We start from the raw sequence: 18,657 nt of genomic DNA, 5'->3' as shown, positions 1-18,657 counted from the left end.
TATATATGCTATATATGGTCCTTTTATCATTCCCATGCTTACTTTTTCTTACTCTAAACCTCCCAAAATGGTTTTGTACGGCACGTTGCGTCTATCTTTCAGAGGCCATTTTTGTACTCGCCAAGCGACCTCGTCTTGACCATGACCGAGTGGCCATTAGAGCCCAGAGGAGGCATCAAAGCGACCTCTGTGTCTTGGTCCAACTGATAAAAGTGTTGCAGTCTTCGATATCTTGTTTGTAAATCTGCCCCGCGGCGAATGTCAACAGGCCATCTCACGGGAGGCGGTGGCCTTGTTCATTAGATCCGAAGAGCGAACGGGGATCAGATGCAGAGGGACATTGGCGAAGCGCCTGGGAGTTCACTGCAGAGACAGGCTTTCGAGATGCCCCATCGGAGCAGCAGTCTGTGTAATGAATGGCAACCGAACAGACAGTCGAAAACAAGCAGCATCAGAAAACGGTGCCCACGCTCATATCGCTGACGTCAGTCCGTTAGGAGTGGAATGCCAAAAATGAACGCTGCTTTTCTCGTCTTCAGCCGGGTTTCCTTTGAATCATCAAAGGCTGCTGCTGCTATACAGACACCTGCACAACCTTGCGACTTTATTTTTACATTTATTTACAAAAGAAAATTATTTAATAGTTAATTACCTCCTATTTGTAGGTAGTATTTTACAGTCACAAAATTTTTTATACATAATGTACTCCATATCTGAAGCAACATACGTAAAAAAGCTTTTATAAGATTATAACGTATAAGGATTTGAGTCTTCACTGACACAAGACAAACTGGTAAACTTTACATGGCCATATGTCTATTAGTAAGAGCTAGTTTTCTTTATAAATCATTTACCTGGTCTCATCAAGAGTCATCGATCTTAGAATATAATGATTTAAAGAAACAATGTTTCTCTGAGAAACAGCAATAACATCCCTTGTTCTGTAGTCCTAATGCCAGTCACGTGACCGCGACTGTTTATTCCGCCATATTTGATCATCTGATCGATTGAAAATGCAGGGTAATGAATACGTCAACCAGATGAAATTGGATTTTAAATATCATCCTATTATTATATATAAATATAATAAAAATTCAGTAACTAATACAACATTAACAGCTTATACAGCGCAACAAATATAACATAGGAGAACCTATATAATATGTCAACAAGACATGCAGGGCTGTAACACTTACAAATACGGAGCAAATAGGACATAAAATAGCAAGGAACACAAACACAATCATAAAGGACACCCAACAACGGCATACAACAACGAATGATATTAGCCATACCAACCCAGTCCCTCAATTAGGCCAGCAAAAAAAAAAAAAAATGACGTCAGCTGAAAGGGGTCTTTATTAAATGAATGAGTGACTGGTTGATTTCAAGTTCTCTGGCATTCTGAAGCTAAAAAGTTTGTCCCTCCAAGATTCATACTATATGAAACGCAACGTGAATCCTCACCATTATTTTTGTGTAGCACAATTCATGCGTAATCACTGTAGTTGCAAAATTGGTTGAAATAGTGACGTCATTTGTGAAGGGACACGTAAGCTAGTTTCGTAATAAAACCAAGTCTCACTTTTGGCCCCAGATATGCTCGACCAGTGAACCTCGCCCCCTGACTTTCCTTCGCATAAATTCCAGCACCACCAAGTTCTTTTTCTCACTGGCACAGGAAGGAAACACGTCCTATGCAGATCTTTCAAGCCGTGAGATCTGGAAAGACAATGCGCTCGAAGATTTTTCAATCTGCACGACGCTGAAAGGAGCATGCTTGCAAAGATTTGGAAGCTTCGAATCGATTTAAACACGAACCGTAGTCTTAAAGAAGCGGTATTACAAGAATCGTCGTCTGCAATGCCATAAGCAAACATCCATGTAAAGATATTGCAATGCAATAAGCCAAAAGAAAAAAACTGGAAAAAATTGTCATAACTTCGTATGCAACGTTGACGTGATAAAAAACATTTTAATCACCATTATCTCCTCCAACTCCGTTAAGGGCCTCTGTGAAATTCTGCCAAGTATTAATTATCTTTATACGGGTTATTAATTTTATGTAAGAACGCCTATTCTTCACAATTCTTCCAACACGTCCAAACCATCACAACGCACTTCTATCTATCGTTTAACTAAACTAAACTTTTTATAATTTCTTCTGTTCTTCTCTACATTATTAGTTTTCCTTGTAAACCATATACTACTCGAACATATCATCTCAGCTGCTTCAACCTACTGTCTCTCGTCTGTATTCAACGTAAAGACTGCACTTCCATTAAGGAGAGCTGGTTCAACAATTCCTTCTTACATACCAGCCTTGGCTTCCACTGATAATATCTTCACAGTCTTTTGCACGTGTCAACTACCTTTCTTATTTAACCTATTCCATGACTTAACTCTTCCCTCATCTCACCATTATTCATTATATTTACTCCCAAATACTTATAATAAACAACTATTATTCTTCCTCCATTCATATCAACATTCATTGCTCCATCTTATTTTCTTACTCTCAAACTCTATCCTTCCAGTTATTCTCTAATTTCTCCTCTTATGGATACTTTCACAATTTTATTAGTAGTTTTTACAGTTTCTTTTCACTAGTACCCTCTGCACCATATAATTTGCAAGCATCAAACATTCTGTCTGCCTTTCTCATACATACATACATACATACATATACTGTATATATACATGTATATATACATATATATATTCATATAATATATATATATATATATATATATATATATATATATATATATATATATATATATATATATATATAAATAATTTATATATGGGATGATGTTGCTAGCAAATCACTGCCTTACCAATAATAAACCAAAACAGGTCAAATTCACACCAAAAAAAGTAAAATACTCGAGAAAAAGCAAAGAAAACGAGAAAGACCAAATGTGGAAAGCAAACGAGACGGCAAAACATGAGAAATATGACGCCCTGAAAAGCCCTAATGAACGTCTCTTTTCTTTTTCTTCCTTTGTCACGTCGGGAATTTCAGGTATTGGCTCGTTCAGGCAACACGTGGGAATGCAGAAAACCATCTTTTTTAATGTAAAAGCAAACTGGATATAAACTCACACTAGATTTAGTTTAATTTTTTAGGTATTCACATAATTTTGACGGCACCCTGAAGACAACAAAGTGCACAGTTTTCGAATTTAGAAGTTAATTATTACTATACAAAATGGTTAACAATTCCTATCATGCACAGGATCAAAAAGATTCCTGACAAGGCAAAACTTTCCATTAAAGATAAAAAGGAAAATAGGATTCAGTAAGATTCACTAATAATTACCTTCGTAAGTTAATTATCTCCCGTTTGAAAATGCGCAACTATCTTACGGTCGCTCACACCAAATCCCACATTCCTCCTATTAAATGTTTTAGGTTCCACTGCCCTATATGATGGTGTTTTCTTTACTGATTGCCTCTTTAAGGGTAGAATAGAGTAGAACAGAATATAGAACTTAGGCCACAGGCCAATCGCTGGGACCTAGGAGGTCATTCAGCGATGGAAGGGAAATTGAAAGTAAAAAGGTTTGAAAGGTGTAACAGGAGGAAAACCTCGCAGGTGCACTATGAAACAATTGTTACAGACTGGGTGGAAAGTCAGATGGAAGAAAGAATATTTGAACGGAGGTACAGTAAAAGGAATAAAAGAGGATGCAGTTAGGGGCCGAAGGAACACCGCAAAGACCCTAAAGTAATGCCTACAATGCACCACGTGAGGTGCACTGACGGCACTACCCCCCTACGGGGTCTGTAGGGGTAGGGAGGGGTGGGGGGTGACACCTATAGTATGTCTAGCTGGGCATACTCTAGGCTGTATCTTTCCATATGCTCCATTTGGTCTAAAAGAATTTATTAGCCCAGTTTCTCTTTTCCGTGCTTAAATTCTTAAGGAGTACTCGTCCGAGCAAGCCAAGCCAGTGCTGGCATAAGGCCACTCTATTCTAACAACAATAAAATATTGATGCAATTTTCAGCGCCCACCTATAGCGGTTACATATATGCTGTTCTAGTCTAATTTAATAGTCTCACTAATGCTGATTCTTTACCGGTTCAAAGGCGTGAATGAATGGTTCTACGGAGAATTACTACTGATGACGTGCACGCAAAATATCAGGAGCGCATGGTAAAGACATGTCGTGGCTTAAGTCACAGCTCAGGAATGGCGAGTCCAGTTTTCAAAGGCTTTGGAAAACCTTAGCGCGTTTGACATACGGGCAATCTTATTTTTATTTATTTCCCCATGAGAAAAAGTAGAACTAAACTGCCTTTCAAGGCTCTGTGCCTCAAACCTTAAAGGCGTTTGATTTATGCTCTGTGGTAAAATAAAATAGATATTCAGTCTGTAGCGTACCTTATTCTGGTCTCTCACTTAAAAGCCATGAAGGTTTCGTAAGAATGAAAGTTCATGGCGGACATTGGAATGGAATTTAGAATTTGCGCCAGAAGGCCAAGCGCTGGGACCTATGAGGTCATTCAGCGCTGAAACGGAAATTGACAATAAGGAGGTTTTAAAGGTGTAACATGAGGAAAACCTCGCAATTGCACTATGAAACAATTGTTAGAGAAGGTAGAAAATCAGATGGAAGAAAGACAAAATGAACGGAGGGGGTACAGAAACCGGAGTGAAAGAGGTTGCAGCTAGAGGCCGAAGGGACGCTGCAAAGAACCATAAGTAATGCCTACAGTGTACCACGTGAGGTGCACTGATGGCACTACTCCCCTACGGGACGCATGGCGAACATACTGAAAGAGAAAGATGGGCGAGGAGAACGTTTTCCACTTGTGAGGGCCACATGAAAAAAATAAGAATGCGGGGGGAGGGAGGCTGGGAGTCTAGGTTTCTTTTTATTCCACAAGATTTACGCTTCGAGACCATAGTCCAAATACCGGGGACAAGACAAAGGCACTCCACAGGCAGTACATCACTAGGCAAAGGGTCTAAAGCCACGGACGCATCACCCTTTGACACGCACTCTGAGCTCCCTTTAAAACTCTCCGTTTGCGATTGCAATCTTCACGGAAGCTCCCTTCGCTTTATCTTGGTCTCAATCTCGCTCTAAATTAACTCCAAGTGATAGTCGCAAACCGTGTGAGCGCGCGCACCGGTACCTCCTCTTTCTCCAACGCTTGTTAGCTTAGTAATCCCGACTCGTCAAGACATCGGTTAAAGAGTTCGAGCAATTTTAGATATGGCGAAGTACCTCAGAACTATACGACATTGCCTGTTTAATTTACTAGTTGGTTAACTATTTCTTGTCTATGCTTTAGTATTTAGAAGTTCATTTCATCAACCGGGAAAAACAGCTTTCCCCTTCAACTGTTACGAAAACTTTTAGAATTTCCTTTCCAAACATTTTTCGGGGACTAAATACACTATCAACAAAGTAATTTAAATGTGACTCTTTTGTCTTCCCTTCAGTTTGGTCGATCGGCCTGCAGTATTTTGTGACTTATGTTCATGTTTATGCCTAGGAAACGAAACTATATTTATGCTGATTTCCATGGCCGTTAATTCTGTCATGATGTTGGAATTCTCGACAAGTTTTTTCCTTAATGTATTTCAGGAAAATTCTGTAACCATCAGTGACATGGCAATGACTTGATTTGTGAACAAGCGCCCCCAAAACCGCACTGGTCATGGCACAGCGCCTTAGACCAAGGTTAGGTCAAGGGCTGCTTTGGTTAGGGCGTAGCCCTGTTGAATTATGTCTGGTCGCAACCACCAGAAATAACACGAGCAACCCTTCAGTAATTTTACCGAAAAAAAGTACGGTACAGTAGAAGCAGATTATCCAGAAAGGTTCCTCTAAACATTTTCCATTGTCCAAGTGACCATTCGCGAACACACGACAAGTTACAAAGAGAACAGAATGATACATCGACCAGAAGACAAACAAAACTGAAGGGCATAAAATGATGAAAAATCAATCCATCACGCCAGCGATGGTTTAAATGAAATGGTATCACTCCCGTTCGGGTCTGTGTGGTTCAATCCACCACTGAGCTGATTAACAGCTCTCTTAGGGCTGGCCTGAAGGATTAGACTTATTTTACGTGGCTAAGAACCAATTGGTTACCTGGGCAACGGGACCTACAGCCATTGTGAATCCGAACCACATTATAGCGAGAAATGAATTTCCATCACCAGAAATAAATTCCTCTAATTCTTCACTGGCTGGCCGGAGACTCGAACTCGGGCCTAGCAGAGTGCTAGCCGACAACTCTACCGACTCATCCATCGAGGAACTTGGGTTACCTGGTTCATTCGAACGTAGATAGTTACGTATCTTTCCGACAACCACAAATCTTATTTATTGAGCTCATAGTTTTGAGCTAGTGCTTATCGTCTATGCCAGTTTGTTCGGCAATCTACGTCTGTTATGCAAAATCGATTCATCGAATGAGCATGAACGTCTCATTGGGGACAGCTGTAAACGAGTTCACAGTCGCAACTGAGCAAAGCTTCGACCTACACTTCAAGGATGTGGAATGGAAGTTGACCGTAAAAAGTTTTGAAAGATTTAACAGGAGAAAAAACTCGCAATTGCATTATGAATCAATTGTTGGGAGAGGGTGGAAAGTAAGATGGATGAAAGAGGATATGAAGGGTGGTATAGTAAAAGGAATGAACGGGGTTGCAGCTAGGGGCCAAAGGAAAGCTGCACAGAATATGAGGTGCACTAATGGTACTACCCTCTATGGAGTCTGAAATTGAATGTCAGCAAATACTACTCACTATAACCTACCATAACCTAACCTAGGGTGGACTGACTTACTGCAAAATTTCCTAACTAAAACAAATACCATAAAAATAACATATAAACAATATGGCATCACTTAAGCATTAAATGTCTGTTTGGCCTAGTTACTTTATTGCCCATTCACCTCAATATCAAATCTACTTTGTTTCTTTTATTAAAATTAAACATTTATGAAAACCATGATGATTTAATATCTGAAAGTTTTAATAATGATTAATCTACAGATCTGCTTGCATCACCAACAACAAAATAACAACAACAACAACAACAACAACAACAAACAATAATAATAATAATAATAATAATAATAATAATAATTCAAAAACTTAGAGGCAGACACGGGCATTTAACAAGATAAACCACACCCACAATAATGAAGATAAAAAGAATGATGATAATAATAATGTGTACAATATAAAAGCCCAGTGATAGACATAATTTGCTATTTAATCCAACTCTTTCACAATGAGATAGTTAATCACCGTTCTTGTCCAGTTATCGCACATTATTCATATTACTCGTATCAATACCTATTCATTACCTAATCGCAGGAGCATCATGCCTCTCGATTGGTTCATGAGATACGTGATAAAGTGAAATCCCATTCACAAAGCCTAATTACAAACGGTAATGCTACGTTATCTTAATTTCTCGCCAAAACCAGATTGGGTGACACTAATGGTAGGATGCTGACTGCGGTATTTTTCGTTAAGGAAAGTCGGGGGAAAGTTAGTAGCATGTGAGATACTGTTTTTACGGGTCAACGTAATAAGATGCAAATCAGTTCCCTACGCCTCAATTTTATCTTGACACGGCATCAGTAATCACTTTGTATCTGATAAATTAGGTGCAACTTTTTGCCCAACAAAAAACTTCATTAGTTCTCTGGGTGAAGTTCCCTGTCAGACTTCAGTTATACACTGGGCTGGTTTCACCAGGTTGTGAAAAAAAAAACAAAAACAAAAAAACGAATCAATCTCAAACAGTTCTAATCGAAGTTTTGAGTGGAGACAATGTTTTACGTTAAGGTTTTAAATAGTGAATTTGCTTGTAAATACAGCCACTGCATGCCTTTTGCACCTATAATCTTCAGCCTTATGCAACAGGCGGCCTAATAAATGTTTACAACAAATGGTAGAGATTACTGACCCACAAATCCTGGAGGCAAGGCGCAATTTGTGAAAAGCACCATTTAGGTCTAGCAGGGCTAGTCACTTCTCCTTTTTCCTTAATATCAGATACACAGCCAAACAAATCCAAGTACATAAAAAATAGGGTGAGTAATAACTCTTACGGTTGGCTAAGGAAGGCTACGTTGTCCCAAAACGTAACATGTGTTGAAGAAACGCATGCCCCACGACCACTTTAATCCTCCAGGGAGGCTACACCTCCCTATTATGTTTTCTGGTTTGAAGAAAATAAACGGGTGAGAGGTGTGGAAGTATAAAAATTTCTCTTGCGTACCTACTCGGAAATCCAATACTGCACGTCTAGCAGCCTCTCTTAGACTTACATTCAAGATCTAACTACAACAATGTTGTCCCTCCCATCGGTTCGTCAAGAATTACCTTATAACTATTGCAAAGCTGCAATATCGTCATCAAAAAAGGAAGCTTGCCTTAAAGTACCTGTCATCGCTGCACCTTCGACTTGTAAGCAAACCTAACACTGATAAATCTCTTATGAAAGCGAAAAAGAATAAATACCCCTGTCATTACTTAATTATCCCTTGAAAACGAACTACTACTATCCCATCATATTTCCCATTTGTTTTTCTGCATATACTTGTAAAATATTAATTTTCCAGAGGAAATGTGTCGCTCTCACCCTTTTTAAAAACTACAGTAATTTTTTTCCGTGTCGTCACAGATACATCTAATTGATACATGCTGTTTTATCTAACACATCTCTTAAAAGGTCCAAAGTAACTAATCATATGAGAAAAATGTGAGTGTTTGCGTCCAGTTTTCAAGATCAGCAGGAAGAAAAAGTCCTGGTAAGTGTGTAAATTAAAACTCAGTGGCTATTTCACATTTGTTTGTCCTTCTGAAATTATGGAATTAATATCTGATCTCACGGTGGCGATACTGTCGGCCCTTGACTTCCTTTACCACGTTTTTCTCGAACCACCAGGTAGGAACAGGTGTCCTAGGTTAGGGTATGTTACGTTAGACTGCAGCCCTGTATCTATAAGTGAGCTGGTATATGATTTATTGATTTATGGTACCTGGGTTGGCTGGTATATGATTTATGGCATCTAGGTTAGCTAGTATATGATTTATGGCACCTAGGTTAGTTAGTGTATGATTTATGGTACCTAGGTTAGCTGGTATATGATTTATGGTACCTAGGTTAGCTGGTATATGATTTTTGGCACCTAGATTAGCTGGTATATGATTTTTGGCACTTTAGTTAGCAGGTATATGGTTTATGGCACCTAGGTCAGCTGGTATATGATTTATGGCACCTACAGTAGGTTAGCTAATATATGATTTATGGCACCTAGGTTAGTTAGTGTATGATTTATGGTACCTAGGTTAGCTGGTATATGATTTATGGTACCTAGGTTAGCTGGTATATGATTTTTGGCACCTAGGTTAGCTGGTATATGATTTTTGGCACCTTAGTTAGCAGGTATATGATTTATGGCACCTAGGTCAGCTGGTATATTGATTTATGGCAACTACAGTAGGTTAGCTAGTATATGATTTATGACACCTAGCTTAGCTAGTATATGGTTTATGGCACCTAGCTTAGCTAATACATGATTTATGGCACCTAGATTAGCTGGTATATGATTTATGGCACCTAAGTTACCTGATTTATGATCCTAGGATAGCTGGTTAATATACACAATTACACAAGGAACGAGACAAATTTTGACATACTGTTTTTCTGGTGTGTTTTCATGTTCATTCATATCTGATTTTGATTTTTGTTAGTTTTCAATTAAGGAGACCATCCCTTTACGAAAAACTATGGATTCCATAAAAAACCCACACGGAAATCACCGAGAAAATAAGAAAATACACAAGACAAACCACATTCCAAAAGGAATATATCCTAAACTAACTTGACTTGAGCGGTGGATTATAACCAATAGTTCCTCCCTACCTAACCTAAACCCAGAGGGCTGTAAATCATACTATGCTACATATTTATCTCAGGGATAGGCAAGCTGTAATGGCTATACTAAGTAAGTTGATTCTCTCTCAACGTTATCATAATCATACCCTCATAATAAAAGAAACCAAGACAGTGGAAGGTCCTCATCCTAAGGCATTGTCTCACAGTTACATTCTCTGGCATCTAGCCTTTGAGTTGTATATTTTAGATACTGTTGTGTTTAGCACAGAGTAGGTCTATGACATGTAGGTTACTGTGTTTCTAAGTCTAATCTATGGAAAGGTTGCAACCAACACCTTTGCATAGATGTCCAATTGTACAACTTATTTTAGTGATGAATATTACAGTAGGTGCTATTGTTTTTAGTATAGGCTAGGCCTATAACATGTAGGCCTCCGTCTTTTTACGTCAAATCCACTGAAAACTTGCAGTCGACATATAAGCATAACGGTCTAATTGTTAAACTTATTTATGAGAGGAATTTTAGGGTAGATACTGTTGTTTTTATTATAAGCTGAGCCTATACCATGTAGGCCTCTGTCTTCTAAAGTCAGATCCATGAAAAGTTTGCAACAGACATGTAAGCATACTGGTCTAACTGATGCATTTATTTATGAGAGTAATATCATTAAGTATTGATAGGATAGTAATATCATCAAGTATTAGTAGGATAAATGTATTTCGAATGTTTTTTCCTGTTGTTAAGGCTACCTGTTTTAGCTCCGTGACAGGTTAGGCGCACTCTGATTTCTTCATTGTTACTTAGGCTAGCGCAGTCAAATTTAAAGCTCAGTATTACAAGAGAAACTGACCCCGCCCAACGAAAAACAACTAAATGCAACAGACTGACTCGGTTTTCGCAATAGAGGGTCATTAACCACTATTCCTTACGCCGAATACAAATCATACTCTGAAGGAACGATTATCTATAGGCTATCAAAAGATGGCGCATTATTTCGATGTTTTTAAAATATAAAACCAATATATAATTGTGCTTAGGATGCATTATCTTCATTATGCATTTCAGAAAATACAGTCACTATTTTGAAGGGAAAAAATACTCGACCAGGGGCAACGAACGTGAGAAAAATATGACAACATGGCGAACGCTGATATGAGAGAGAATGATTACACAGGGTTTTGGTATAGCAGATCCATTTTTTAAAGTTGACTATATTAAAAATATAAGCAAAAATAAGTTTAAGTGGCTATAAATTCACAAGTTTTTATTTTGCACGGTATAAAGTTAACATACCTTGTACTGTCAGTCGTACCAACAAGGTGCATAATTTATTCCAGCTATTTCTTGGGTAAAACAGTCTTCGCATAAATATGGCTCCGTCATTATGCCATACTTGAACCTTGTGCTTGTGGATTTTAATTCTGAACACCGTTTCCTATTCTACTCTCTTGAATACAAATTACGCTTCCGATGAGCTGTGGGTTCAAGAATTTAAGTCGAGGTCTCACAAACCAGTCATTACAGGTAAGTTCTGACCCGGTATTAACATTCTTATCCACACGCCTCATTCATTTACATCTACGCCATGGATGATGGAACATAGAAATTAAAATTCGGCAACCGAAAGCACTTGTGTTCGGAGGGATGCACTGACTAGAGATTTTATTTCTTTGTAAAGATTATATGCTTACTATTTTATGCAGATTGTTAGGTATATGTTAATTCGTTGTCAGTAAATATTATATATTATATGGGATGCATGAAAAATTTAATAAATATTGATTGAATTAATAAGTTTTATCGAAGTCAATAAACTCCTTGAACAGTTTGAGATAACTAATCTTCAGAAGGCTGACGGTGAATTCGCAAAGGCTGACGGTGAATTCGACTCCCTTTGGCTGTGAAGCGATTCTAAGAAAATTGCGCCATTCCAAATTTTCTAGTGCAGCAACTTTGTGCAGTGCAAAGGCAACATTCCACTTCATGTCGGTGAATACACTGTACCTTCTGCGTTATCCATGGGACAAGAAAACGAACGAAATCTCGACGTAGCAGTGAGGACGACCAGTGACATAGCTTAACACAAAGAAGTACGTGAAGCCCGCCTTTAGGTTTTTCAGTAAGTCATGGTGCATGTCTTCCGTCCGTGTTGCACGAGTATTTTTATGTTGTCTGAGTGTTGTTCTTCGCATACTGTGGCAAGTGGTAATGGAAATGAAAGGTAAAATCAATCACAAAGCCTTTCAAAAGTTGCCCTAGTCGATGCCTTAGGCCTACTCGATGACTTAGGCCTACTTGTTGCACGAAGTTGAACATCATGACTTGTGTCAGTTTTAATTATGTATTTATTTTCACTTAACGGTTACACTATACACGTCAGTTGCCTTGGTAACGCACCACACAATTCAGTATCGCGACTGACAGTTTAGGCTGTGATGGTTAAAATGTAAACAAGAAACAAAACACTGACGATCAACCGAAGTGGAACAGCCTTAGTCTGGGTAGGCTGTGCTTAAGTTGATAGGGATCTTTCCATGCTTTCGTAATGAATTTGATGTTTTGAATAAATTTTATGAGGATGCAAATACAGCTTGCACCTTCTGTTAACGTTAACGTGTAAACACGTAGGGCCTAGTTTATTGGCCAAAGACTAGATCAATATCACACGGGTAATTTATGTGAGGTTTGAGTAGGAGGTGTGTCATTATTAGGTCATGAAATGGCTTTTTGTTAGCTGAAAATTTATAGTTAATCTCGTAGGAGTTTAAAGGCTATATTTTTTAATGCATTTTACACGGTGCTATGCTCCCGATATCTTATGCTATTTCGTAATGCCTTGTTATACGTTTTTTGGCGCTTTCTCGCCTCATGTAGAATTTGTCAGTGCATTTACCCAATCAATTAATGTGGTTCTTCAAATATTATATATATATATATATATATATATATATATATATATGTGTGTGTGTGTGTGTGTGTGTGTGTGTGTATGTGTGTGTTGTGTGTGTATTATATGTATATGTGTGTGTGTGTGTGTAATCTAACAGTATTCTGTGAAGTTTGAAAGGCCCATATTACTTCCAACACCACTGAACAGTAGGCTATGTTTTGATTGGCATTAGTTCAGTCCTGATCACTGACGAAAGTGAACATTTGGAAAGTGACTAGGGTATTTGGTCCTGTATGTATGTGCAGTTGTGGATTATCGATTGTTGAGAATAGAAACAGCAGTTGTCCATTATTCGCATACCCGTGACAAGCCTGGTTGGCGTATCCGGTGTTCCCTTGATTGAGAATGGGTCTTGAGACTTTCTCGTCCATAATCGGTAAGGCAAGGTCACTGGGCGACCTTTATTCCCTCTCAGTCTCATTGACATAACGATTTATCAGCTTTTCTGTTCCAGAAAATCTTGTCCTCCTGATATCCAAAACATTTGAAAGTGTAGTCACATTTGTGTCTGATGGACAAGTACCTGTCTGTGGTGGCATTTCTCTCTCTCTCTCTCTCTCTCTCTCTCTCTCTCTCTCTCTATATATATATATATATTATATATATATATATATATATATATATTATATAGGCTAATTTTAAGTTGACGATGAAACATTTATCCCCTTCCTGATCACAGTGGGTATATGACGGATTCATTCCCTCCTTCCCCTCCCCCCCTATGAATAACACTATCCACTTAACTTCTCGTATTCATTCTTTGCTGACACTTCAGTTATTCACGATTCTTCTTTCCCTTTCCATTTCTTTTCTGTCATCAGTACTTCATTTCGAATTGCCCTTCCTTCATCTGTCAGCTCTGATCCTGTGAGCTTCTGGGTTGGGATCCTGTAATATGGGCCTAGTCAAGTTTAGTGCCTCCAAGAAATAGTTTCTACTCATTTCTCTGTGACCTGGCCCATCCAATTCTTTGGTTATTATTGAAAATGTCATTGAACTTTTCACTATCAAAATTTTGGCTGGCCAGGGTGGGGCCAAGGCAACTGGCTATTTTTTCTCAGGTTTAGTCTAGTCATTGGGAAGTCGGAAACAGCAGCCCTCTTACATATATTTATTCATCTGATATGATTTGTTACATAATTTCATCAGTTGTTCTCCGTGCTTTGGTGGGCCTTCTCAAACGATTCTCGAGTTTTTGCAGATCAGGACCTATGACTAAGTCCTAGGATGAAATAATTTATATCTGGGGTTGGTTGTCTCGTCTTTTCGCAGGATTGCAACTACAGTTAAGAAATTAATGAATTTTTGGGAGGGCCAGCTAAGGTGGACTAAGGGATAAAGCATTACATGTTAGCTGTTGCGGGAATCACCATAGTCAGTACCCAATTATTGGCAGTGCAATTCCTGACCACATCCAATTGCTGACGTTGCTCACGTTGTCGCCTTCACGTTTTGTTTGTAAAGTACATTCCCATACTGAAAGGCTCGTTCTTTCTTTGTCAACCCTTAAATATAGTAGTTAAATATTGGCCAAAGGGGATATTTCAGTTTATAGATGCATGCTGTAGATTGAGTGTCTTGGTTTTACTAAAGTAAGTCAGCCATAGAAGCGATTTGGTTAGCAATTTTCGTATAGTATTTTGAACAACGATTACACGTTGAATGATATTGTTTCTTATCACCCATTTGCAAGCAAATAGGCCTACGCGATTTTCTGTCAGCTGTGTTGACGCTCTACTCGAGTAGGCCTAAAAGCTTTTGACCATCCCAGCTTTGTTATTATAGAGATTGCATTCATAGTAATGGCCGAAATGTCGAACACATGTACAAGGAGTCATAAAGTGCCGTATTGGTCTAAGGCACTGGTTCTCAAATGTTTTGGTATCGTTATCCCCGGCAGCGGTGTGTTAGATCACCGCTACCCCTACCCCATTCCTCTTCAGTTATGTGAAGTTATAAAGGAAAGAAAAATATTGGAATGCTTAATTTCTAATGCATTTTATATGTAAGAAACTAGTTTTACTTTTACTCAGGCCTTAAGAAATAAAGAATGCAGATTTTAGACATTATTTCTTTGACAGAAAATTAAAATTAAAGCATTGTTCATTTTATTACAAATTGGAATTAAAGCATTATTTATTTGGTAATTAATAGAAAATAAAGACAGTGCTGCATTATTAATGGGAAACTTGATGCTTTAGAATGTAAGAGCCTCCCCGTGAAAGGAATTCATGGTACTTTAATATGAACAATGGTGTTATGTAAATTTTTTTTCCCCACCGTGACCCACTGCTGCGCACATCAAACTCCAATTTATGTTGTAAATTTCTGAGCATTTACTTTTGGGATGAGGTTGCCAGCTTCATTTCTGTACGCTATGACTGTTTTTTTCCGATTCTGTTGCCGTTGTTGTTCCTAGTTTCAGCACTTTTCATACTGGTCTATCTGGACTCGAATGATTACCATGCTTTTCGTCTCGCTCAGGTAATACGATTTCAGCATCACTTCTGAAGCTCTCTTCTTCTTCTTCTTCTCCTCTTCTTCTCTTCTTCTTCCGCAGGAGGGTAGTGCCGTCACTGCACCTCATGCGTTGCACTATAGGCATTACTTAGGTTCTTTGCAGCGTCCCTTCGACCCCTTGCTGCAACCCCACTGATTCCTTTCACTTTACCGCCGTTCATATTCTTTTTCTCCCATCTTACTTTCCACCCTTTCCTAATTTTTTTTTAATGGTGCACCTGCTAGGTTTTCCTCAAGTTACACCTTTCAAATTTTTTTTACTCGGTTAAGGTTTTAGTGCTGAATGACCCTGTAGGCCGCAGCACTTGTTCATTGGCCTAAATTCTCTCTGTTTTCTCTTCCGTTTTCCGTACCGAAAAACATCACAAAAATGAAACAGCAGTCAATGGCGAACGACACTCGGAAGTCAGACGGAGCCGCTCAAAGGCCAAAGACCTCATCAGAAGTTTCCTGATATTGGTTCCTCTATTTCGTAGACGTATCCGTCAGGAGTTTCTCATCATTTTCGTTCGTTTCCTCGAGGTTCTCTCTCACGCGTTCCCACCCTGTCTCCTCCTCGGCTTCCCTTTCTTTCGACCGTGGTATCATCCACGTGCCCAGTTTGTTGGCAGGGTCATACAACTGCCCTGCCAAGCAACACACAGCCAGACATCAACAAACACGCTGCCCAAACCTTACGCCTAACCAACCACTTCTCACGGCGAAAGAAGAGGGCGAAGGAGAATGAGAGGAAAAACATTGGCTAACCTCTTGCAGTTTCAGAAACAATAATATTATATATATATATATATATATATATATATATATATATATATATATTATATATGTATGTATATATATCATTATCCTTAATATAATAATATATATATATATATATATATATAATATATATAATATACAGTATATATATATCACGTACACCGTGACATTTTGACTTTGACAAACATAAATAATTTACACATGCCGTTTAATATCCAGTTCACTCAACCTCGGGAATAACACTGAAGGGGAATTATAATTGGCATGCGATTCTTCACCAGAGAGGTTCGAACTCCGAATAGCGAGGACCTACGAAAACAATGACGGTAAAACACCGTCACTATTGTCACTGTCAGGAGTTAGGACCTCCCTTATGATGAATCGTTTATCATTTACTATTCCTCTTTGGTATTGTTCCGAGGTTTAGTGAATTTGATATTAAACGAAATTTCTAGCTTATTTATATGTGTATATATATATTTATATATATATATATATAATGTATTATATATTATATAATATTTATACACACATACACATCATCTCTATATTTATACCTAGAGCATCTATTGAACGTCACTGGTACTCGCTGTTCGGCAGTTCGATCCTGTCAGGTGACAAACCACTTAATTATCATAATTCCCCTTCGGTATTATTCCGAGGTAGAGCGAATTGGATATTAAACGACGTTTGTAGCTTAATATTTGTATATATATAAAATCACTGTGATGTGATAAAATTTCACACACATATTTATATAATTGGCTAGTGATTCGCTTAAACTTGATGCCTTCATAATTGAAAAAGTTGTTGATAAATATAGGCAGAATTAGTATTCAGTTTTATACATGTTTCTGCAATTTGAATGGGTAAGATTCCGTATCTCTTATGGTTAAGTATATGGTTTTAGTTTGTGATCGCGTGACCCCGGATTGTCCTGGATTACCCTTTTGTTTATTACCCCTTGGCAAGTAACCCTCTGGTATTTAATTTCATACGTGTTTTTGGATTTTGTATAGCTAAACTTTCGTATCTCTTGTAGTTAGGTCTATGGTTTTAGTTTGTGACTACTTGATCCCGGATTATCCTGGATTATCTTTCTGTTTATTACCCTTTGACAATTGACCATCTGGTATTTTTGTCCTATTTGTTTACTTTGTAACCTCCTTTTCATCTTTGTCTCATTTGTGCCCAGACGATGCATTAATAAACGTGAAAGCGCTTGGTACTGAACTTCTGTCTGTCATTTTCCTGTGGGATTCGCTTATAAACTGAAGTCACGTGCATCCACTGTGATTTTTTAAAGATATATATGTGTGTGTACTCGTTTTATATATATTATATTTATTTTCTTATATGCAATAACAACACAGGATGGGACTGCAAACCCTATGCCCACAGCCATTTGGTGGCTATCGCTTCATGCAGAGCGGAGGAAATACTGGTTTCCTTTTCCAGAGGAGTGAAAAACGTGGTTGCCATTGACCTCAAGAGAAGAAGTTCATCTGCCAAATAGGGGCGTTTCTTCCCATCACATGGTCGACAGCCCTTCTTTAAACCCTGCTTTTCTCTCAATTTCCCTTTGAGCACTGATTCAGTGGGACCTGTGAGGTCATTCAGTGCCTCTGAATGACCTCATAGGGCCCAGCGTTTGGCCCTTGGCCTAAATTTCATATTACATTCCATTCCACCTTCCTCCCTGACTTTGATTTTTTTTTTCCATTCGACCTTCCTCCCTGACTTTTTTTTTTTTTTTTTTTTTGTTAATCGCTTTTTCGCAGTCGTACGATGCGAAATATTTTCGGTAATTGTAACTGTTTTCCTTATGACTCGTAACTTCCTGAGTACGAGCGGAAGGTGGGAGGGGGGGGGTGGGAGAAGGGGAGAATTCTGGTCAGGTAGAATCTAGTGGACGAATGATAGCGACGTACAATGGGAAACGGAGGTATTGGATATTTGATAGGAAGGGGACGGAAGATCAAAAGAAAAAGGGCCAAAATTGGGAAAAATCATTTCTGTGGTTTTTTTTTTACCTGTGAGGGTGAATGGTCAGCGTGATAAAATTTTTATTATTATTATTATTATTATTATTATTATTATTATTATTATTATTATTATTATTATTATTATTTGTGATTTTCTTGCTAACAGAGTCATTTTTTGCCATAAACAATAAAGAAATCTGGTTTTTTATTATTATGTAATTACATTTGCTATTTTTTCCATTGCCATTACAACGACTAGTGTTCAGCTCTTCGTTGGGTGAGTCGGTAGAGCTACGGACTGTCACTTGATGGGCCGGAGTTCAATTCCCCGGCCGGCTGATGAAGAGTTAGAGGAATTTATTTCTGGTGATAGAAATTCATTTCTCGCTATAGTGTGGTTCGGATTCCACAATAAGCTGTAGATCCCGTTGCTAAGTAACCAGTTGGTTCTTAGCCACGTAAAATAAGTCTGATCTTTCGGGCCAGCCCTAGGAGAGCTGTTAATCAGCTCAGTGGTCTGGTAAAACTAAGCTATACTTAACTTTTTTCTTA

The 18,657-nt window shown here is 38.4% G+C and overlaps 1 protein-coding gene and 1 long non-coding RNA gene across 5 annotated transcripts in view; one reads left to right on the top strand and one right to left on the bottom strand.

Annotated features, from left to right (window-relative positions):
* Window positions 1–11,749, bottom strand: part of LOC136834394 (uncharacterized) — a 260,020-nt gene extending 248,271 nt beyond the window's left edge. The window contains exon 1 of the long non-coding RNA XR_010851774.1: window positions 11,185–11,749. This is a non-coding gene — a long non-coding RNA (uncharacterized lncRNA). The remainder of the gene's footprint in view (window positions 1–11,184) is intronic.
* The window catches only part of LOC136834391 (alpha-(1,3)-fucosyltransferase C-like), a 51,903-nt gene continuing 44,966 nt past the window's right edge, over window positions 11,721–18,657 (top strand). Inside the window, exon 1 of one of the 4 annotated variants that reach the window (XM_067096952.1) lies at window positions 11,721–12,010. The gene's annotated coding sequence lies outside the window, so the exon portion shown is untranslated. The remainder of the gene's footprint in view (window positions 12,011–18,657) is intronic. The other 3 variants (XM_067096953.1, XM_067096955.1, XM_067096954.1) reach the window with 3 other exon arrangements.

This window comes from Macrobrachium rosenbergii, chromosome 53 (assembly GCF_040412425.1).
Source record: "Macrobrachium rosenbergii isolate ZJJX-2024 chromosome 53, ASM4041242v1, whole genome shotgun sequence".
NCBI lineage: Eukaryota > Metazoa > Arthropoda > Malacostraca > Decapoda > Palaemonidae > Macrobrachium > Macrobrachium rosenbergii.
This window is presented reverse-complemented; position numbering and strand designations above follow the sequence as displayed.